General features: G+C 37.8%; 1 long non-coding RNA gene across 1 annotated transcript in view; it reads left to right on the top strand.

Annotated features, from left to right (window-relative positions):
* LOC131509977 (uncharacterized) overlaps positions 1-23,858 on the top strand; it is a 76,218-nt gene that overhangs the window by 39,434 nt on the left and 12,926 nt on the right. Inside the window, exons 2-3 of the long non-coding RNA XR_009260839.1 lie at positions 4,172-4,410; positions 6,027-6,148. This is a non-coding gene — a long non-coding RNA (uncharacterized LOC131509977). The remainder of the gene's footprint in view (positions 1-4,171; positions 4,411-6,026; positions 6,149-23,858) is intronic.

Below are 23,858 nucleotides of genomic sequence, written 5' to 3'. Positions count from 1 at the left end.
AAATTAATCAGTTGCACTGTTTCTCCAAATATGTATTTAATTACTGGTTTTGCTGGGAAATGTCATCAACAATAGCAAAAACAGCACTAGAAAATAAAAATACTAGCGTAATTAATGAACGTCGTGAGAGTATGCTGTTGTAAAAACAAGTGTTTCATATGCCTTAGGCAAATTTAGTCACAGGGAGAGTTAATTCAGGGCTGTCCTAAGTGTGTCAAGATTCTGATTCCTTCCTTAAACGTGCTGAGAGCTCTGTTACACACAGGCAGAGGAGCGGCTGGAGAAAGGCTACCTCCAAATGTTTGTGATAAGAGGAAGCTATAACCACTCATGCAGCCTTGCATTCATGTGCGCCTCTGCTATAAAAACCAAATCATAAAATAAATCAATAAATTCATACACACATACATGTATACATCAGTAGAAGAGGAAATGAAGAAAAAGAAGCTCTTAGCTTCCCCAGTGAAGAGGTAAGCCCTGGTCAGAAAGAGATTCTTACTCTCCTCTGAGGCTCCCCTGGGATGTAAAGATGTGTGAGTGCACAATTAATGTGAGATTATTCATGGAGGAAAGAAGAGATGGAGAGGGAGCTACAGAATCACACCAGATTAGTGGCCTCAAATACATGTAACCTGAATCCGACTGAAAGGGAAAACCGTGTTCCTGCCCATGCCACTGGGATAGAATTTACCCAGTACCAATATGCAACACAACTGAACTCTCTTTGATGGATTTTTTTTTTGCTATTTAAAATTTAAAAATTATCTAAAAAATGAAGAGGAAGACAGATTAATCAGGATACACAAGCCATAGCCCATTAGGAAAGGAAGAGAGCAAAATAAAATGTTAGCTATCCTTAGAGAAAATAGATTGAAATGGCAAAATCACCTCAGACAAAAAATACACATCAAAAAAGATTTTATTTTATATTTTGAAAGGTTTATTTATTTTTGAGAGACAGTGCACAAGCCATGGAGGGGCAGAGAGAGAGGGCAACTGACATCGAAGTTGGCTCTGTGCTGACAGCAGCGAGACTGAGCCCAATGCAAGGCTCCAACTCAGCAATGACAAGATCATGACTTAAGCCGAAGTTGGTTACTCAACTGCCTGAGCCACCCAGGCGCCCCATAAAATATTTTAAAACAGGGACACCTGGGTGGCTCAGTCAGTTAAACATCTGACTCTAGATTTCAGCTCAGGTTGGTGAGATTTTAACCTCACAGTTGGTGAGATCCAACACCTCATCAGGCTCTGCACTCACAACAGGAGCCTGCTTGGGATTCTTTCTCCCTTCTCTCTTTCTGCCCCTCCCCAACTCGTTCGTGTTCCCTATCTCTCTCAAACTAAATAAGTAAACTTAAAAAATAATATTTTAAAACAACCATGATATTTAGTCAAAGTAAAATTAGGCCACAAGTGATCACTTATGGTAAATTTACTTTTTCAAAGAATGTTTTCATGATTTTGTAACTTATTTATTAGTGGGCTCTAAAGTGTTCGTTTGTTTTTAATCTTGGTTCTTTTCCATGTTATTCCAAAGTGCAGGGTTTTTTTTTCCCCTCAGTGAGTTTTTGGGTTTTGTTTTTTTTTCTGAATATTTTTCTGGGATCTTCTCCTCCAACCTATCATCCCACATACATTACTTTAAGTTGTGTCTTATGTTTTCTTAATAAACATCAAATTAATATTGAAATCTAATTGTAGAAATGGTATGGGTAATGGCTAAGAGCACTGTATTAGTGATAGCTCTGGTTTCCATGAGCCCAATACCACCAGAAAGGGATTCCTATGTAACGAGGATCCTAATGTTCTTGCTGGGGAGCCTGTTTGGTCTTCCTCTAAAGTTTCTACTGATTTTACAACTGAATCAGAGCACATAGGAAATGTTCTATCAAATTTTTACCCTATTTTGCATTGCTTCACCTGTCTCCCAAATAAAAAATCTGTGGCTTAGCATAAAGAACACTGCTTTAAGGAAGAGGATAGGGTGAATTTTAGTCTGATTTCTTTAAGAATGTTGCTGATGAGACCCCTCCAGTCACATCAGGGACTCTGAAGTTTTTTTCTCAACTTTCACTAGACACACAATTTGAAATAAAATCCTCACTGTTTTTTAGGAATGGGTAGATTATAAATTATAAATGAACTCAAAGCAAATAACTCATGAGAAATAAGCCACACTCTTAGAAATTGTAAAATGACATTCTAAAGTATTAACATACACTTTGCTAACTGGTAAGAAAAACTGAAAAAGCAATGAACTCATCTATCTTCTATGTAATATTTGATTTTATGTAGGAAAAAAATAAAAGCCCAAATAAAACAACACAAATATTCTGACTTGGCTTGGAATGAACTCCAGCTTTAGTAGATATGAGTACATCAGACCATCATATGTTGATTAGACAACTCTTTAGAACAATATAAATCCTTTAACTCAACCTGGGATTGTTCACACTTGCCTGATGATAACAATTACTTTGACTTCTTTGGAGATTCTGCTTTGGTGGGTCTGGGCTGAAACGTTGAGATCTGTAAATTTTTTTTAAGCGTATTTATTTTGAGAGAGAGAAAGAAAATAGACTCCAATTGTCAGTGCAGAGCCTGATGCGGGGCTTGATCTCATGAACTGTGAGATCATGACCCAAGCCAAAATCAAGAGTCAGACGCTTAACTCACTGAGCCACCCAGGTGCCCCCAGATCTGTATTTTTGAAAAGCATTCCTAGAAAATACTTAGGATCAAGTTAGTTTGAGCAACCCTGCTTTATATTACAAGATCCAGTAACCTTACTAATGTTAATTTGGTTCCTGAGTCTCTTTACTACTAAAAAGAATTAGTGACGTCTCAGCTGTCACAAAAATTCTGATGAGTTTGAAAATCGTATTTCTCAATGGGGAAAAAAAACAAAACTTGGTAAGTCATTTTTAGCTTTGTTTGTATAAATGAGCACCATCCACCCACTTACCCCTGCCCCCCACAGCTAATTTCCCCCTTTGAAAACTGAGAAAGCGGTGCCTAGGACTCCACCATGTCAGACTAGATAGAAGTGACTCTGCCAAGATAATCACATTGAAGGCTTTACCTGAAATCATCTACCGACTTCTGCCTGTGAATTTAAACAGCTCAATTTTGATATAAAAAGTGAACAGCAATTATTGAGTACTTGGATGTGAATAGATCTTCTCCGTGCATACTCTCCATGGACCAGGAAAAAAAAAAAAAAAAGCAGGACGTGTGGGAGGTCTTCCTGTGGTTCCATCTCATCCCTCTGCCCCATCTTCAAGCACAGCAAGACAGATTTACCCTCTTTTATCTTTACCCTCCTATGCAGTTTTCCACTAAAGAGTCTGTTGGTATTCTTCAACTTCCTATTCTAAGCTTCCTCCACCTATTAACAAACCCCTTTTGCAGGGTGTTTTAGCCATGAGTCCTCCCAACATGCTGTCCTTTGACAGTGTCATTTTGTTCCTCCATGACACAGGGTTCTGCCTGTTAAAGTGACTTCTAAGCAGTAGATAAGCACTAAATATTATCAGAGGGAGTATTATCATACTTTGTATTTGAAATCATAAAATCTTATCTCTGTTTTCTCACAGGAGTACCCATTATCTCCATTTTCCACAAGGGGAAACAGGCCCAGAAAGATCGAGTGACTGCCTCCTTCAAATCAGTAGCAAGCCTAGGACTGGCGCTTACACACTTCTACTTAATTATGTTTTCCAGTTAGCCCATGTGCCTGTCACTCAGATATTATTTCATTCAAGAATTATTTGCTCTTTCTTCCAGATCGTTAATAAAGACATTAAACAAAACCAGACCTCACGGTGACCCTATAGTCAACACGTTGCCCTGAGTCATTAGGACTTGTCCTCCAGCCAGTTCTCAGTCCATGTGACAGAGCACACAGCAAAGCCAATGCTAATTAGGTTGGCAAATAAGATTTATTGAGATACTGTATCAAATGCATTACAAAAATATAAATACATGTGTGTTAAGGTACATTCACTGTGCTCACTGTTTTTAATTCTATTGAGAATGCTATCGAGACTCTCTGGCACTATTTGTGTTTGTAAACCTATTCTTCTATAGGAGAGCTCTTTTAGCTTTTTGATTCCATTCTCCCCTCAGTGTTTCAATCTTAACAGTGGTTCTGTTATTTTTTTTAAAGGATTGCTTTCATAATGGTGACTCAAATACAGATTCCTTATTCCAAGATGGGTATTAAGAAGATGAACCATCATTAATCCCATGAAAGAACATTGGGCCAAAGAGAATTGTGGACATCTTATAAGCGCCTCGGGACTGGAATGAGGATTTCTGATTTCCAGATCTCCTCCCTAGCACTAAACAACATGGCTTCAGGGCCAAAATTGTGATGCTCAAAAAAGAACTCAGAAAACTATGCTTGTAAGTGTGGCCTCCAAATGGAGCACCTCCCATTCATGTCTGATTTTTAGACCCAGTTTTCTACGGCTCCACTCCATTGAGTTCATTTCCTTGTCCTAGAATTCCTTGTACTTAACTGCTGCATATGAACCTTTGTTGATACGCTGAAAAGCTTTACCTACACATTTTTCTATGTACATATTTTTCTACCGGCTTAAGCGATTCGTTTTATAGAATTCTTCTATCTCTTAGTGAAAATGTGAAATGTCATAAAAGGCAAGGAAATTCCATGTAAACCAAAGTCCAAGTGGTCTCCTGATGACTGTCCCAAAGCATATTTTATATGAATAGAAATTGGGTCAGCTAGGAATTAACTAACAACCACCATATTTCCCTAACCACAATTGCACAACCTTATGTCCAGGACATTCACAGCTGAGGACTTTGCCAGTGACTTGCCAGAAAATGCTATGCACATACAGTTTTGGCCTGCCTTACAAAAGGTCCCTTCTGGGCAGGCTTTTTGTTTTTGCTGTTGGCGTGAGCCATTTCACTGGGATCATACACTGTACGTATGTGCCAAGTAACACGAGTTTTACAATCGTAATATCCATTAACTAAGTAGCTATACCGGAAAGTAACAGCTAATTTAAAAAGTAGATATCACCTATAAAGCTCTTTGCTAATTGGTGGCACTACTCACTGGAGTAAGAGCAATGATGTTTCTATTAGTTTGATTTTTTTTAATTACAAGTATACAATATTTAAAAAGGGTTTGAGATTTGCATGGGAGAGACATGAATTACACTTTAGCCCACCAGATGAAGAGATTTCACAACTTTTGCTATATTGTTTGAAATACATACATAAGAACCATTTTATATGTGAAATAGTATGAATTCATTTCTCTATGATAATTGCAAGAATTGCTGCAATTATAAGTGCTGTTTAGTAATATCAATTAATATGAAATGATATTTACATGCAAGAAAAATGCATGATTCAGATTTGAAGAGTTGCTTGTGGGGTCCTGTCCCATCTGTTGAGCTTGCTTTTATGCCTGAGGGACATTCTGCACAGACAAGTTTACAGTTGTCCTAGACCGAAAGACCAGGGTGCCTTATTATTAGCAACAAACGTATGTGTGTTTTCCTTTAAGGATATCAGCTGCTGCAAGAACAAACTTGCAAAGCTTTTTCTGGGTGTACTCCTATGTGGCAGTGAAATAGCTTGAAATAGCTTTCTCTAAACTGATTCTTTTGAGTGGTACTGTGTCATCATTTTTATTAACTGTTGAAATACAGAAACTAAATATTCATATAACTACTTTAAATACAAACATGAAAATGGTTTCATAAAGATTGATAATATCAAGACCTGATTCAGAACGTAATTTACATTCTTAAGTAACATGGTTTCGCTATTGATTAACATTTGTTTACAAGTTTCGTAAGAGTATGATATGGAAAGAAAAGTGAAGTAGAGTAGAACTATCTTATGAAAGAATAATGCTAACTTTTTTTTAGCATTTCCTAGGTTTTGCTCTGTGCTAAGTACATTATGTACATACCTTGTATCATTTCATCGACCAACAGCAAATATCTAAGGCAAAATCTATTACTATCTCCATTTCACAGATGAGGAGTATGAGGCAGAGAGGGTGTAATTTATCCTGAGTATACAGCCGGAAAGCTGAATCTGAACACAAACAGTACTCCACAGAACTCTTGCTTTGGAACTCAAGCTACCAAAAGATAAGGTAGGTTGGTGATTCTCAGACTTGGGGAGAGCTCAAAGTCGTGTGGAGGGCTCATTAAAACACAGATTGCTGGGTCTGACTATCAGAGTTTCTGGGACAGGAAGTCCAGTCTGAGACCTGAGAATCTGCATTTCTATCAAGTTTCCAGGTGATGTGATGCTGCTGTTTTGCAGACCACACTTTGAAAACCACAGATGTAGATTACTCTGGAAGTTAGAATGTTTGAGATGTGCTGTGGAGATTTCAGGAAGTAGAGATGCTACCATGTGACAAGAGAGAGAAAAGGGAGCGAGCAGACACTAAGGTAGAGAACAAAGCAAGATGTTCAGGAAGAAGAAGGCTGAGGAAGAGGAAGGTAGGATGTAGGGGGCTGTGTCAGTGTGCAAGTCTGTGGTCAGGAGGAGAGGGCAGGTGGAAAATAGTTGTCGAACCCAAGGAGGGAACTTTGAAAAGGAACACTGAAAGTGCCACAGTAATTTCTACTTCAAAACTCAACCTTGGAAAAGTATTTGACTTTTCTAAAGCATAAGGACATAGCAAATAGCAGCTAGTAGTGGCAAAGGTGTCAATCTGGGAAACAGAAAATGATACTCAGTCCTAAACTGCTGGCAATCCTGTGGCAGCCACATTACCTCTCTGGGCCTCGGTCTTGTAGATCTTCATGTTAGTTATTCTGGTTCATGTTTAGAATCCTTCCTTGTTTTTCTGGTCTCAGTTTCAATTGACAGGGATATTGGGTTATGCCTTTCCAGTACATTTGCTTTATAAATCTGCTTCTCTCTTTCATGTACGTTGCTTATGAATTGATCATACCGTTACCCAGCCTGAGTTAGAATGGAGACGTATGTTATGAATTTATCAATGTTTTATTAAAAGAAGTGACATTTACATTTATCTCTAGTTTTGGCTTGAGTCATTCCTTAGGCAGTGCTGCAGATAAACTTATTTATTTTTAGCAGCTGGAAAAGAGAGGACTGCCTAATGTTTGTTGCTTTTTGGGCCTGCCTTCAATGTAGAAGTCTGGGAAAGCCATCGATACAGTCAATGAGAGAAGTGAGGCACGCCAAGGTTGTTTTCTTGGTTATAATTAATAGAGGCCACTCAGGGGCATGTAACATTTACTCTCAAATTAAGATAGCATGCAACATCTCCAGCTCACCCACTTCTTTGCATTAAAGAATTGAGGCACTTTTAAAATCAATAGGCAAGGCAGATGGGTTTATTTCCATGTCTGGGTCTCAGAAGGATTTAAGAGGGAGATGTTCCAGTCTGAGGGACCAGCAGAGGAACATAGGGGGCTTGTGTTCCTCTTATCATCACACTGGAGATGTCCTCTTCTCCCCCAGGGTGGGGCCAGTCATCTTTCAGTCTCTGTCCCTGTACTATTTTAACCATAACCTAAAAAGTGTGTGATGAGGGGGCTTGAGCCTACCTTTGCATTTCTTAACCATAGCCTCCTTTTTCCGGCTGTATATTCACCTTCTAATGTATAGTAGGGCAGATGAAAGAGAATCATAACAGCAATTTTGTGGTACTTTTTGTGGTACACAGAATTTATAGTACTTTTCATATACTCATCTTTCAAGTTTAAAAACTGTGATCCAAGAGACAAGAAAGTGGCTTCTCAGGATCACACAAGCTGAGCTGGTAACAGAAGCCAAACTAGAGCCTGGGTCAATTTGAGCCAAGAGATCCTCTGGCATACGACATCTCTCAGACCTTGCTACCAGTGAAGGCTTTCCTGTTGTATTTATTTCCCACTTGCACACACACTTACACGCTCACACGCACTCACATGTGCTCAGAGCCATTCACATACTTCTTCACTCTCACACGCAAACACATTCATAGTCAACACATATAGTCTTCCCTGTCACACACCCTCAGAACATCCCCTTCCCGATGTGGCCGATGTGGCCTGCTGTTGGAGGCTCAACTTGTCCACGCACATTCCTTTTTTTCAATAAAAGTGATCCACGCATGGTTTGAGACATCCTATCAACACCCAGCCAAAGGTGCAAACAAGGACTTGGCCTGCATGGGAGTTCCCTGTGGAGGCTCTAACTCTTGTTTGGTAGTGCCAGATTATGTGGCAGTCAGTGAGAAATGGAATTTTTGAAAGAAAGCAGCCAGAAAAGGATCCAGGGATAGGATTCTCAGGTGAAGTGGTCTGGTCAAAAGGGAGTTGGTGACAGGGAATCAATGACTTCAAGAGTGAATTTTAAAGATAAGAATCCAGTGATTGAAGGGGACCAGATTCCAGAAACAAAATCCAGGTACCTAAAAGTGAGGTGACGGAGAGAATTAGGTAGTATTGAGGCCTTTGTGGCATCAGAGAATAACTGGAGTGAGAGGTGCTGTCCCAAAGCTCTGCATTAGCCACGACGGAAGGTGGTTTGGTTGGAGCTGGGTTTTACTGGCCTCTATCAGGTGATCCTTTTGCTTTACTCCGTGGCGAGTTCTGACACTTAGGGTCTTCACTTCTTCCCGGGACAAAGGAAGCAAAGGTGACTATAACTAAGTCACACAGTGACAAAGCTTAAGAAAGACTTAGATTTTATAATTCTTTGGGGGCAGTAACTATAGATCTATACCACTCTCTGCTGTCCTAGGAGGCAATCTGACAAGTGTCAGGTGAGACATCACTTCCTGAAGCTGCCCTGAATTCTGCGGGGCCAACAATAAAGTTTCTCAGGAAGCACCTGACATCTGGTGTGAGAACAATCTAGAACATGTTCTCACAACCTCCCAGAAGCTGAATATCAAGTTCATCCAGACTTGGATCACAATGATCCCTGTACATAGCTTTTAATTAATCAACAAATTAGTCAACAATATGCAGATAGTTAGGATAGTTATTTGGCACATCTATTACCTTCTCTCTTTATATACGCTGTTTTACGTCTAAGCAAAGTGGGTGGCCACAGGTTCAGTGAGATTTAAGCAGTACAAGGTAAGAAAGGACATTGCCTCAATTATAAATTCTACCTCTTGTTGGGGCATAGCCATAATGTGCTTTATTTAAGGGTCTATTTCTTTACCAATAATAATGAAGCCAATAATAATGAAGCCAGAAGTTTTTCACTCTACAAAAAAATGTATTTACATTTTACCTTGCTCTATGCTTTCCTAAAAAATGTTCTTACTAAGAGGTCACATAAAGATAAAAACAGAACTACCAAGTTTCAGTTCAGTTCCAAATGCCACAGTGAATATACAAGTATGGAGGTCTCACATTTTGATGAGAAAAGGGTAGACACCTCTTAGAAATGAAAAGCAAGTATCATTTCCTAATGGAACTTGGCTTTTATTATAAGTTGACATCTGGACCAATTGGCCAATATAGGTTTTATGTTTCAAATCTTGAAAGGGAGAAATAGACTAAATAAATTTTATTTTAGGATTGACCTGCCACCCTAATTTTTATCTCCACACAAACCTTCACTTAAGGTTAAATTATGATATGGCTCTCCTTTGATCTCTCTACATCAGTTGAACGGTGAGTCAGTTCTCAGTGTTTACATTATATAACAAAATATTGCAGCAGTTCTGTTTTACTCTTCAGACTTTCTCAAAGAAGTGATCCTAATGCCAAATGAGTAATCAAAAACACCAAAGTGTTCTGTTGTTAACATATCAACCACCAGAAAATCTGTCTGCAGGAAAATCACCTTCTACAAGTGACTAAAACAGCAATCAACTGGATTATTTTTTTTTTTAGTTAGCATGTTAAATCTGTATAACAATCAAAAATATAAATATCATGTTTTTACATAATGTTCACTGGATATAATTCTTTTCTCTGGTCCGTAATAAGTTATTGTTACAACTCATGCTTCACTTGTTTTTATTTTGTTTTTCATTTTTGTATTGCCAAAACGTGTTACTGACCATATAAGGCAAAATCACCCCGTGTGTAGAATACCACGTGGCAAATGCTTGCATTTCAATTAAAACCAGATCTCTTGACATCTTTATGCATCTGAGACCTAGCCATATGAGGCTAACTCTGTCAGCCTCCCCCACTTGATCAATGTAAGCACATCTATTCTTAGACTATGAAATATGTGCCGTAGGTGTCGAGGGAAGAATTGCTGGGTTGTCACAGCTGCAGCCTGGTGGGGAGTACTTTGTGTGGTCTGTGAGCACAATGTTTCTGCCTCCCTTCCCAGCTGTACTCCTCTGAGTGGGCGAAGATGTACCCCAGACGCATCTTCCTCCTTGTGTTCTCACACTAAACTGAGAAGGTTAGGAAAAGCATAGAAAAGAGGCCAAATGATTGTTCCTCACAGATTGCCTGGAAGAAACAAGAAGCCACTGAATGAATGAATCATTCTTGGGGAGTGGCTGTACCAGGCTGATAACTATTTGAGTCAAAACTAAATAACTTTAGGAGGAAAAGAATCTGAAAAATGTTAGCTAGAAGATACTAGGGGAAAAAAACAAACTGGCATTTTATTTTGGAGGCCTGGGTGGCTAAGTGGGTTGAGCGTCTGACTTCGGTTCAGATTATGATCTCATGGTTCGTGAGTTTGAGCCCCGCGTCGGGCTCTGTGCTGACAACTCAGAGCCTGGAGCCTGCTTTGGATTCTGTGTCTTCTTCTCTCTCTGCCCCTCCCCCACATGCACTCTGTCTCTCTCTGCCTCTCAAAAAGTAAAAAAAAAAAACTAATAAAAAAAAATTTTAATACAATTTTAAAAATAGCATTTTATTTTTATTTATTGGTGATTAACTTAGAGTAGAGTCATTTGATGACTTCTAGGGTTGTGTAAATGGTAAAAAGACATTTTTCCAATATTTCCAGGCTAACAAAAGATAGGTTTTTGTATTGCTACCCCAGAGTGTGTTTTCTTTTTAGCTAAAAAACAAAAAACAAAAACACCCTATTTTATACTAAAGTCCATTGCTTCCAGAATCAATCAGAAGCAATAAAAGAGTAGATGTGATGTGAGAAATGATAATTTTCATTGGGTTAAAAGTAGAAGAATAAGCTGAAATCCTAATCACAGGAACCACCACTAACAAGGTCCATACCATCTGAAGCCTGGAGCTTACACGGCCACTTATCCTAACTCAGGCTTCCAGTACCTATTAGAGATCATCATGAAAAATCCCAGAATCTCCTGTTTCTAGTTATTTTGAGTATATGACCATTATTGACTTTGTTCATTAAATGGTCTAAAATTAAAGAGTCTAACATGCAAAAAAAATCAAAATCTGAAAAACAAAAGAAAGGTAAAAATGTCTTCCAATTTATCTTAACTCTGTCCTATAGTTTATGTTTGAGTAACATTTTAAAAGATTGTACAAACCAGTTTATCACCACTAGTATGGAGGAATCAAAATATAACACAGATTACTGTAATGATAAAAAAAAAAGTGTCCTTAGACTTAAAAAACAATCTTGGAAGAAAAAATTATTCTAATTCACTTAGTTTGATTGAGTTTGCCCTGGTAGCTAAACACTGTTTATTTTTGTTGGAATACATGTAACTTTTAGAAATGTAAAGGTTTTTTTGCCTTTATTATTAGATGAAATAACATACTTCAGGTTCAAGCTGTTCATTTGAAAACCACTTTTGTCTTCCTTTCAGAGTAAAATTTTTTCCAGATACCCTGCACCTGTTTTCACAACCATGACATAGCCGGAAAGTTTTCTTCTGCTTAACATTAGTTGCTAAGCAGAATGTATTTCAGTATGCCAGCTGTAAAATTGTCAATCAAGCAAACATTGCAAGTGTTTGGTAATCTGATAACACTTAACAGCCATTCTCTGATATCTAGCAATCAATGCTAGGATATTTAACTTGAGTAGAGTCATGCTTTTTATTGTGTGAAATCAGAGATGTGATGAAAAAAGTCTGAAATCTCAACAGTTCCTGGTGTTTCACTGAGGTTCTTGTTTGATTCTCTTAATCTCTTTATTGGAAGCACTCTGTCATGACTGACCATGTTCACAAAGGTAGAAAAGGTTTTATCAACAGTAGCAAAGGTTTCCTCTCAAGTATCAATAGGATAGAAATTGTTTTGTAAAAACACATTTTTACTTCATTTTACAAAAGGAAATGTGATGTGGATCCAAGACTTAAATTTGTTTTATAATTTTGGTCATTTGTTCTTGTCAAATGTAAGGCAACACACAGAGGATGCATGCTGTTAGTAAACCCTAGTTTTCAGGGTTGCTTAGTAAAGTGTGGGGAGTAGAGATTTGTCAGAGATTATTCATCATCATAGCCAGAACGGTGGTAAGTAGAAAGCTTTGGTATGTGAGTGTTCCTATGAGTGTTTATTTTAAATGTGCCTTACGCAATCCCTATGCAGGAAGACAGAAAGTGGACCATAGGAAGCTGTTCCCCTTACCTTGAGTGCAGAGATACCAATATAGGGATTATACACTGGAGCAGTACTTGTTATAATGGAGCTGGGTATTGGGTACTGTGTTTGTTATTGCCTTTACATTTTCCAATAGATTGCATGTGACTGTGATAAAGAAACAGTCTATGATAGCTAAACAAAGGGGTAGTCATTTCATTTTATGTTTGAACTTCCACTCTTCTATACAAATCAAACAAAGTGGTATCCAGCTGCTTACTTACTCCAACCATAAAGCACTGTTTTATCATAAAATTCTATGCGTATCTATAAATATATTATATAAACCATTGAAATATGAGTAAGTTGAGGTTTCAGTTGCATCAGAATCAGGAAATACAGGGTTGGGATTGCCAAAGCAATTTAAACTTGGACCCCCTCTTCTCACTATCAGTGATATAATAGTGCCTTTCATTTCATGAACTCATAATTTCTTACTGTTTCTATTATAGTATGAGCATCTGGTTATGGGTGACAGCAAGATGGAAAACCTGGGGAGAACCATTCTTCCCTAGAATTGCAGTATGTTCTAATTTATCATTTTACACGGACAATCGCCAAATGGTGCAAGCCTGAGACAGCTGTGAGGGTCTTTCTGTTGAATGCACCTATCCTAGTGCTCACAGTGTATCTATCACATGTGACACAACCTCTGAGTTCAAGTAAATTACTGGACTCAGAGAAGGCCTTTAAATATTAATGAGTCTTTATTAATAATAATTACGGGATTATATCTAATCACATAAGAAAACACTCAAAAAAACTTGGAAAATATAAAAAAACATGGAAAGAAAAATAATGTTTTACATTTTGTTAAATGTCCTTCCTACCCTTCTGGATGCTTCCACATTTCTATTTTACATGATAGACATACTATTGAAACAGCTTATAGGCTACATCTTCCAGTTGTTAATAGTTTATGACCATTTTTCCCCAAGAATAAATATGTTTTTATGACATGGTTCTTTAAAGGTACATATTTCATTGTATGAATACAAAATTATTTGTTTACTCTCCCATTTTTGGACTTAAAAAAAAAAGTCCTATTATAAATAAGTCTACATTGTACAAACTTTCATTTTTTTAGAATAACTTTTTTTAGAAATAAACTTCTAGTTCTTTGGCAAGCAACTTTTTTATTGAAGTCTAATTGACATACAATGTTATATTAGTTTCAGGTGTACAATAATTCTATACACAATGCTTACCACAATGAGTATAGTTACCATCTGTCACCATACGAAGTTATTACAATATTATTGACTGTATTCCCTGTGCTGCACTTTTCATCCCTGTGACTTATTTATTTTAAAACTAGAAGTTTATACTTCTTAATCCCTGTCATCTATTTTTCCCATCCCCCTGACCTCCCTCCCCTTGGGCAACCACTAGTCTGTTCTCTGTAAGTGGGAATCTGTTTTTGTTTTTATTTGTTTTCATTTTCCAGATTTAACATACAAATGAAATCATATGGTATTTGTTTTTCTCTGCCTGACTTATTTCACTTGGCATAGTACCCTCCAAGTCCATCCATGTTGTCACAAATGGCAAGATTTCATTCTTTTTTATAGTAGAGTAATATTCTGGCGTGTGTGTGTGTGTGTCCATGTATGTATGTGTGTGTGTGTGTATACATATAATATTGTGTATATATACATATGTATATATATTTATGTATATACACACACATATATATACATGTGCACATATACATATATATACCATATCTTCTTTATCCATTTATGTATCAATGTATGCTTAGATTGCTTCCATACCTTGTCTATTGTAAATAATGCTGTGATAAACATGGTGGGGGGGGGGCGCAAATATCTTTTTGAATTAGTGTTTTCCTTTTCTTTGGATAATCATATGACAATTCTATTTTTAATTTTTTGAGGAACCTCCGTGCTGTTTACCATAGTAGCTGCTCCAGTTTAAATTCCCACCAACAGTGCACCAACAGTTCCTTTTTCTCTGTATCCTCACCAACACCTGTTGCTTCTTGTGGTTTGGATGCTAGCTACCTGACTGATTTGAGGTGGTATGTCACTGTGATTTTGATTTGCATTTCCCTGGTGATGAGTGATGTTGAGCATCTTTTTATGTGTCTTTTGGCCATCTATATTGTCTTTTTTTGGAAAAAATGTCTATGCAGAGCCTCTGTTCATTTTTAATCAAATTACTTGGGGTTCTTCTGGTGTTGAGTTGTATGCGTTCTTTATATATTTTGGATATTAACCCCTTATCAAATATATCATTTGCAAATATCTTCTCCAATTTGGTAGGTGACCTGTATGTTTTGCTGATGGCTTCTATCACTGTGCAAAAGCTTCTTAGTTTGTTGTAGTCTCTATAGTTTAATTTTGCTTTTGTTTCTCTTGCCTAAAGAGACAGATCCAGAAAAATGTTGGTAAGGCTGATGTTCAAGTGATTGCTTTGAGATAAGACAATTTCAAAGGTTTTTGAAAGCTGTTGTCATATGGTCTTTCAGAAAGTCTATCCTGTACCAATTTGTATTTCTAGCTCAATATTTCTTTAAGTATAACTATTTATGAAACCTTTTATGCTCATATTTTACTAGGACACTTTTTTCAAGAAATTGACCACTTATGTCTAGTCCTGCATTATAAGCAGAATGATGAAAACAACATCTAGACCTAGCCTTTTATTCTTATACTGAATGAAGGCAAACTGGAAGTTACAGTTTAAGAATGTACCTATTTCAGCCTTGTTGATATGATTTTACTCTTTGCCTTAATATCCTGACTTTTCCACACTCACAAAGTCCCCTTGGATTTGTAAAGCTTTCACTGCTGCTGTGTCACTTCTCATTTCCTACACTAAAGGCTGCATCTAAAGATGTCTCTCTTCTTTAAGCTACCTGAGCCAGTAGAATGGAGCCAAAAATGCACACTTTGACAAAACTACCAATGCTCACTTGGCATTGGTTATATACACACAGAAGTGAACAGGCAGGTAAGTTTTGGCTTTGGTCGTGGAGTGTGCCTTCTCTGCCGTGAATGTATGCAAGTCTATATAGGTGGTGTGAGGTGGCTGTGGTCTTAATGATGACCCCCTTCTCTCTCTCTCTCTCTCTTTCTCTCTCTCCCCCTTCCCCTCCATCTCCCTCTTCCCCCCTTCCCCTCCTTCTCCCTCTCCCCCTCCCTTTCCCTCTTTCTCTCTCCCCCTTTCTTTCTTCTTCTCACTCTCTCTTTTATGATGAAAGAGTCACAAGAAGGAATGCAATCAATGAGAAAACACTCCAGTGAAGGTAGATGACAAGCAGCTGTTGCCTGATGCCCAAAGATGCACAGATGAGGCCCAGCTTTGTTTTGCATGTGAGTTCGGATGGATCACAGTCTTTAGCACAATCATTTGGGGATAATGCTTCTTTTTTTAAACTTTTGAATCTCTCAGTAAGTGAACAGTAGAAGGGAAACTTGGTCATAAGGTGATGCAGAAACACTGAGGGTATGAGCTCACCAACATAGGCATGCCTCTATGAGTGTTTGTGGAGTTACCTTAACCTGATCAGACATGAAATTAACTGGTAGGTTGCTAAATGGTCAAGAATAAAGAACACAGAAAATATAGTGCAGTAACTGAGATATTTTATGACCATGATATTATTGTCCCTTTGACAGAGGGTAACAGACACACAGATTTATAAAAATGAAGTCTTCTGATTTTTAAGCTAAGGATCCATATTTCCAGTTGAGTACCTGCATCGGCACACCTCCACATTTCTTTTTGAAAAATAGTATTTTATTTCCCTTTGTCTTACATTTCAGCCAAGTTCCTGCATCCTTTCCTTTTTATTAACTGTGGATAGATTCCAACCCATTCACCCTGGTAGTGAAGGGAGATTTTTCAAGCTTGTAGCAACTGTTTATCTAATTGCATTTTAATGGGCCGCACATTATTGTTGGGTATTTGGGCTGGGACACAATTTTAACCCTTTTAACCCTTACAGTGAGTGCATCTTGAATTGGTGTGCTGTTGTTATTTACAAACTCCAAAGGCCTGTACACACACACACACACCCCACATACAACACCATGGGAAAGTTAAGGAGAGCTCCTATTGAAAGGAAAGGTTTTCTTTGGGCAGGGAATATCCTGACTCAAGAAAGCCAAAGTGTTCAAAAGCCAGCAGTTTTCTCAGGCTCTATTTGTCTTCATGAAAATTCAGTCTCAAGAAAGCACACACAGACACACCCACACTCACTCACTCGCTCACTCATACCTATACCTGGGAATCCTAGGCACTTCATAGCCTGAAGCATCATTCCCCAGTATATGAATTGAAAAGGGCTCTCCTAAGAACCCTATACACTCACACTGCATGTTTCAGGTTCATCGTTGTTTGGGTGATGGTGGTTGGTTTCTGTTGGACCCCAGGTGCAGAGACTTGATTTGATCACCAGTGGTCTGGATGAAGCCCCTCAAATATATGTATTTATTCCCTTTTGGCTCCATTTTCTCTCCCCCGCCCAGATAGCCATTCTAGTGTGCTTAATATATATCTTTCATTTGAATGGGTGCTCTGCAAGACATTTGGAAAGTGTGTGCTATCATTCTATTAAATTTTAAAAGAGACAAAACATCTATTTCTTTCAGCTTTTAAATGTTTCAAAGCACATCTTGGGTTCTCACCTTTGTACAAAAGCCTCTTGCTCCAATACCAGCACTGTTAGAAATGAATGAATCCCCCTGGGTGACTTTTCTGTCTGGTCCTGGTCTGCCTGTTACTCTCCTAGAACAAGTCCCACAGGTCATTGCTCCTATCCTCCTGTTTCTCTTCCAGCAATTTACCAAAACACAATGAAAATCACACACATTATTTTCAGGAATACTAACTCATGGATAGAATCAGGAAGTTTCCAACAGATTTTTCTTAATAAGCCACATTTGTCTTGACTTTTGTTTGTATGTTTTTCCATATCCATCCCCTACACCCTGTGGTTTGTAGAAAGAACACAGACTAAAACTTATGTGTAATCTGTGCTAAGTGCTTGGGAAAACAAAGAAAAATGCTTCCTCTTGAATCACTTCATGTTATCATGTTAAGATTTAGGAAAACACATATTAGAATACAATCAAAGCAATTTTTGATTAAGAATGAAATTTTCCAGATCTTTAGTAAAAGCATTGGGGTTGATGTGGTCAAACAAATCTTCACTCTAGACCTCTTTCCTTTTTGCCACAGATCCATTATTTACAGATTTAACCCTAATAAACAGATGAGGAAGTTGAGACTTAAAGGGTACTTACCCATGGCCATACAAGTTTTCAGGACTGGATCTATTTTTTTTTTTTTAACCTTAAGATCTATGCACTAAAATGGATTATCCAATGGTTTATTACTATGGTCAAAAACTTGGTTTGACATTATAGGTATGCCTACATTACTCTTCAGTCAGTTACTCTTTTTTTAAGTTTATTTATTTGTTTTTGAGAAAGAGAGAGACAAGAGCAAGGGAGGGACAGAAAGAGAGAGACACAGAATCCAAAGCAGGCTTAGAGGCTCCAAACTGTCAGCATAGAGCCCAATGCAGGGCCTGAACCCACAAACCATGAGATCATGGCATGAGCCAGAGCTGCATGCTTGGCCAACGGAGTCCTTTGCCCAGGCACCCCTATTCAGTTATCTTGTCCCATCCTATGCGCCACGTGTTGTGCTGAGCACTGGAGGTGGAGGGAGTGGCTGGCATAGAGTCTTCTCTAGTGAGCTCGAGGTCTAAGCAAAGCCAGCAAGGTGCTTACCTGTCTAAGCTCAGGCATTCTTACTCAGGCAAAATTCAATAAAGCGCACATCAAGGGCATCCTAAAGGGGAAAAACATGTTATAAGGAAGCCTGAAGAACAATGAACACAAAATTGAACCCCCTTTTGGTGTACTGCCGTATCAACTGCTTTTTCTGCAAAATGAGTCTCCCATTCCTGACTACAGACATATTGGACTCAATCTCATAACTTTAGATCAAACGTGACATACTGGTACACATTTTTTTATCCTGATTACCCAAAACAACGATTTGGATTTTAGTATCCATTTCCTAATTTTATAGACATAAAAACATATTAGAATCGGCTTCCAGTTAAGAGGAAGACTTCCTAAGATCCATGTAATGATCCATTTGTTCCACTCCTCAAAAAACTCTTCATTGAAGCCCATAAAGCAGCAACATATTAATATCAGGAAAGTGCCATTTTGAAAGTCATTTCCTAGAATTTTGTGTCCGTAACCTAGAATTTACTGCTCGTGAGGCCATAGTTAAGATTCCTAGCCTGTCTGATGCTACCAACCAGGTCATCAAATGCTATAAGCAGCATCCTAACAAAAGAGACACGATATGGAAACAAATATCGGTCAAGAGGCTCACACGGGTCACCTCCAGGTCACTCATCCACATGAGCAGCATTTTATGATTTGGTTCAGTGCTGCCCTGAGGTACACATTAACTTTAACTGAAGCGAATTGCTGAAAATTTCCTCAGAAATGAGTCCAAGCAATTTCCCTTCTTTCTTCATTTATAATGTGTTGACATTAATTAGTGCCTAATTCCTGGAGTGTGTTCAGGCTTCAGTGACAGACAGAAAGGAACGATTTCTGAGCAGATTAGGCACACAGCCTCCTGGCACAGTTCCAGGGGATAGAGGTACAGCCTGGCTGCTCTCAGGAGCAGGTCCTCATCAGGCTGGCCCACATTCCTCATTAGGACCCAAAGATCTTAAAAAGAGTACAGGAAATGTTTCTACTTAATAGTAATAATCGCTTTTCCTTAAGAAATTCAAGACTCTGAGTTATTGGCTAAGATCTATGAAGAGAAAAAAGGTAGAGTCACTTAATTACCATGCATGGTGTCTGAGCAAGCCAATGTCATAAGCAGGTCTGATTCCAGCACCTTCTGGCTTTATGTTATTTTAAATTTATATATTTCTTCATGTATCCCTGATCCCACATCTGCACAAGCAGCTTCTATGTTTCAATGTAAATGAGTGTTCTAAAGGATAGCTCTCTAACATCAGTTGGTCTATATTTAGATTAAAGCATAGGGAGACTGGAAGAGTACTACGGGGTATTTCATGTGTATTATGTCTTCATCTAATAAAGGAGGCCCTCTCTTTGGTCAGAGAGCTGTGAGGTTCCTATGCCATTACAGAGCTTCAATGGAAAATGTTATTAAAGGCTGCTGTTTTCCCTCATGCTACTATGTTAAGATTTTCATTTACAAACCATTTTTTGATTATTAAAAATATGGAGACAGAGAATGAACACGTTACTAAATGGCAAATATCAGGGAAGACAACCAAAATTATGCTTTTGAAAAGCAAGTGTGAATACTACACTGATCCTAATAAGTGATATAACAGTGAACAGCCTAGAGAAGTAGAAAAACAGCCAGCAACATAAATAGAACCTGAGTGAAACAGAGAAAAACTGATTGAGATTTATAACCTAGCCCCACTTATGAAAATTAAAAATGCAAGGACACAAAACAATACACATTTGACAAGAGCACATACAAAGATACATAACAAACACATTAGGTTATTTTTTGGAGGAAAGAAAGAAATAGGCATGGAAAGTGGGAACAAGATAAGGAGATGGAGAGGCTTCCCCAGGAATATTAATTATAATGAGCTGTAAGATGAGGGATGCAATTAGCTCTGTGTGTGTGTGTGTGTGTGTGTGTGTGTGTGTGTGTGTGTGTATGTGTGTGCCCCACTAATGTCCCAAGCAATATAGACAGCTTGGAACTTTTGGCTTCCAGTTTTAATCCTATTCTGTGCTTTATTAAGATATAAGGACTGTGAACCAGCACATCACAAACAATCTCCTTGCTATGCATGTTCATAACTATCATTGTTCATGGTATGTTTTAAATACACAAAGCCATTTTATTACAATACTACAGAGTCACTTGTAGGAGAGGAGACTATGCCTCTGCTATACACACTGAATTCTCAGATGTGATACAGGAAAAGCGCCACTTTCATGCAGAAACAGAAAGAAGCAAGTCCTTGAATCCATGTGATCTTCTTGAATTTCTTTGAGCTCTTTTAGTTTGCTAGCATCTATTAGAGAAGTATCAGCTAAACTTGAGCAACTTTCAGGCAAAAGCAAAATTACCTATTACAGTGCATTTATTTCCCAGCCGAGAAATTTAGATTCACTAGTCAGAATATATATATTAAAGAAATATACTGTTTTTTGCAGCAAGACAAATATTCTCTTGTTATCTTAAAATTTAGCCCACAGTCCAAGGTGTAAGTGCCCATATTCATCCAAGGCCTTTAAGATAGTCTAACATTATGAATAACTTGTCCAGAAGAGGAGGAAATAGTGATATTATTAAAGCAAGACTTCACAGCAATTGTAAAAATAGAATCCTACTGCAAATTAATTTTTAAAACAACTAATGGATATTTTAAGCATCAGCTTTTTTTTTGGTCTTTTTTTCCTACATGTTTTGCGTGAAAGTTTAATATTTTCGAAGCCTTCAGATTTTATTTTACCAAAACATAATCCTTATGAATACTTACCAATGGAGACCTCTAGCCTGGAGCTTCCTTTCAGAAAAGAGTCTGAATATTGAAAACTTAGCGATCCAGCTTTTAAATAGTTGAGATTGTCAACGGATGGGTACTCTATCATAATGGAACATTAGCTTCACTTGAAAAGTATACATTTATGGTTCTCTTTATATGGCATCATTATGATCTTTACTCCTAGCATTGTTATTCTGCAACCAGAGTATGAAAATAATACAGAATAAGTGACAAGAGAGTTCAGTTGCCAGTGACTTAGAGTTGTAAAGTTATTGGCTATTAGATTTTGAATACAACATAAAAAGGAAATTATTATCTGTCATTGTCAAAGAAATGTAGGCTGCACTTCACACAATTAAAGTAACTTCTAATTACATGAGATTGGATTTGCTTTCTCCATAGTTCATTACAAATCGAATGAGTCAAAGAATTCATCCATTATTTTTTTTAAATATAATTAGATTTGTGCCTTTCTGAACAAGATATATGACATAGCTGGAATGTGTGGGTCAATCTAGTGACATGCACAAAATGAAAGAAAGTTCCAGCATTACCTCCTTCAGAAGTTGGAAGTTATTTTTAATAGACTACTGGGCTTTTCTCTCCCTCCTAATGTAACTTGGCCTATACAGATTCTTTGCACTTAAACCACTGATCCATTCCTTTAAACCCTTATTCATAAAGGAACCCTAATTGTACAATCAAAACAATATTTATTAAGCACTCACAATAGACCAACCATTGTTCTAGACTCTGGAGGTGTGTCTCCGAACCACCTGCAACTGACTTACTGGAAGTAATGCAGACAAACTAATGACCACTCCCCAGCCCAGACTAAATCAGGTCTTGAAGGGTGGGACCCAAGAATCTAAAATGTTGACAGTACTTCAGGTAGGCAGGAGATGAGCTAAATGGGTAAGGAATATTAAGGAGGGCATTTATTGTGATGAGCCCTGGCTGTTTTACATAGGTGATGAATCACTAAATTCTACTCCTGAAACCAATGTTACACAATAGGTTAACTAACTAGAATTTAAATAAAAATTTTAAGAAAAAAAAGAAACACATTGAAAAAATTGCATAATGCTAAAATGACCAAAATAATTTGTTTTGTAATATCTGCTAACAATATTTTCTGGGTTTTTTTTTTCAAAAATAATTCAACCAGCTCTCAAAGTATCTACCTTGTCCTTAACATCACTTTGCATCTGTATCTCTATCTACCTCAAATATATAAATTGTTAAAAGTACTTCAAATTATTTTGAAAATCCCAATAAAAACATTTTGTGCCTGTCAACAAGGCCTAATAAGAACATGGGAGTACAGATAGAAAACAGCAGATCCAGATCCAGACTTACAGTCAATAAAATCTGAGCAATGATTTGTGTCCTTTCTGGGATAAATCATTTAATTGGCAATGCTCTACTATCTATCTTTTCTTCTGACATGGCAAACCCCAAAACCTCATGTTGAGTTGGTGGTATCATAAAATATTAGCATCTCTACAATGAGTAGAACCTTCTTGCCAATCCACACTGGCCATGTAGCATGAGCAAAAAATACATACCCGTTGTTTTAAGCCACTGAGATCTGAGGGGTTGTTTGCTACTGCACCATAACCAATTTATCCTGACTGATGCAAATGATACATCTTCCATAATTTTTCCTATAGGGAGTGTCGTTATCACACATCTTTTACTAAAAAAAAACTGTGTTAAAATTTTTCCATGTGAAAGTCTACAGATAGAGCTTGTCATACAGAGGTAACAGCAAGAGCAAAGATCCTAATACCACAATGAACTTGCCACCTTTGTAGAATAGAAAAAAAAGGCCAATGTAACTAAAGAATATGGGAGGGTAGTGGAAAGTGGTGGAGGAGAGTGGTAAGAGGTAACATCTGAGAATTTGTTAGAGATCAGATTATGTAGGCTTTGTGAGCCCTGATAAACACTTTAGATTTTATTCTTTGTACATTGGATGCCACTGAAAAATTTTAAGCAAGAAACTATACAGTATGAATTACATTTCCAACAGATCACTCTGAATACCTGGATGACAGTGCAGAGGAGCACAAACCTTTTTTTATTATTATTATTTTTAATGTTTTATTTATTTTTGAGAGACAGAGAGACAGAACATGAGCCAGGGAGAGGCAGAGAGAGAGGGAGACACAGAATCTGAGCAGGCTCCAGGCTCTGAGTTGTCAGCACAGAGCCCGACGCCTGGCTCGAACCCATGAACGGTGAGATCATGACATGAGCCAAAGTCGGACTCTCAACTGACTGAGCCATCCAGGTGCCCCCAAGGAGCACAAACCATCTTAACTTTAGTCTTTAGTCCACTTTATTTGTGTTCCCTATGTAGTCAAATTTAATTTAGGTTTTATTAAAATATTATTTCTCCAAAGTCCCAGCAATACTTCTTGCTTCATTTAACAAACATTTTAAGAGCTTTTTACATGACAGACACCGTGATGCAAAGATAATTGAGATGACATATCAAGACCCTGTAGGGAATCTCACCTTCTTTCCAGTGAGTCCTTCCTTTGTCTTCAGCTAACATCAATCTTCTTTGTTTACAGACTTCCCTGCAAATTCCTCAACTTTCTTGGTTCCTTGTCCCTCCACCCACATGCCCCTTCCCCCATGTTTAACACCACTGACCTGACCTTGACTTCAAAGATGTATCCTCTTGGGACTGTCAGAGACTTGGCCCTTTAGGACTTGAGGTATGTGTTTGTTTGTTTGTTTGTTTGTCACCATCCATGAAGGGTGTGTAGGCA

Source organism: Neofelis nebulosa, chromosome 1, assembly GCF_028018385.1.
Source record: "Neofelis nebulosa isolate mNeoNeb1 chromosome 1, mNeoNeb1.pri, whole genome shotgun sequence".
In the NCBI taxonomy this organism is placed as follows: Eukaryota; Metazoa; Chordata; class Mammalia; order Carnivora; family Felidae; genus Neofelis; species Neofelis nebulosa.
This window is presented reverse-complemented; position numbering and strand designations above follow the sequence as displayed.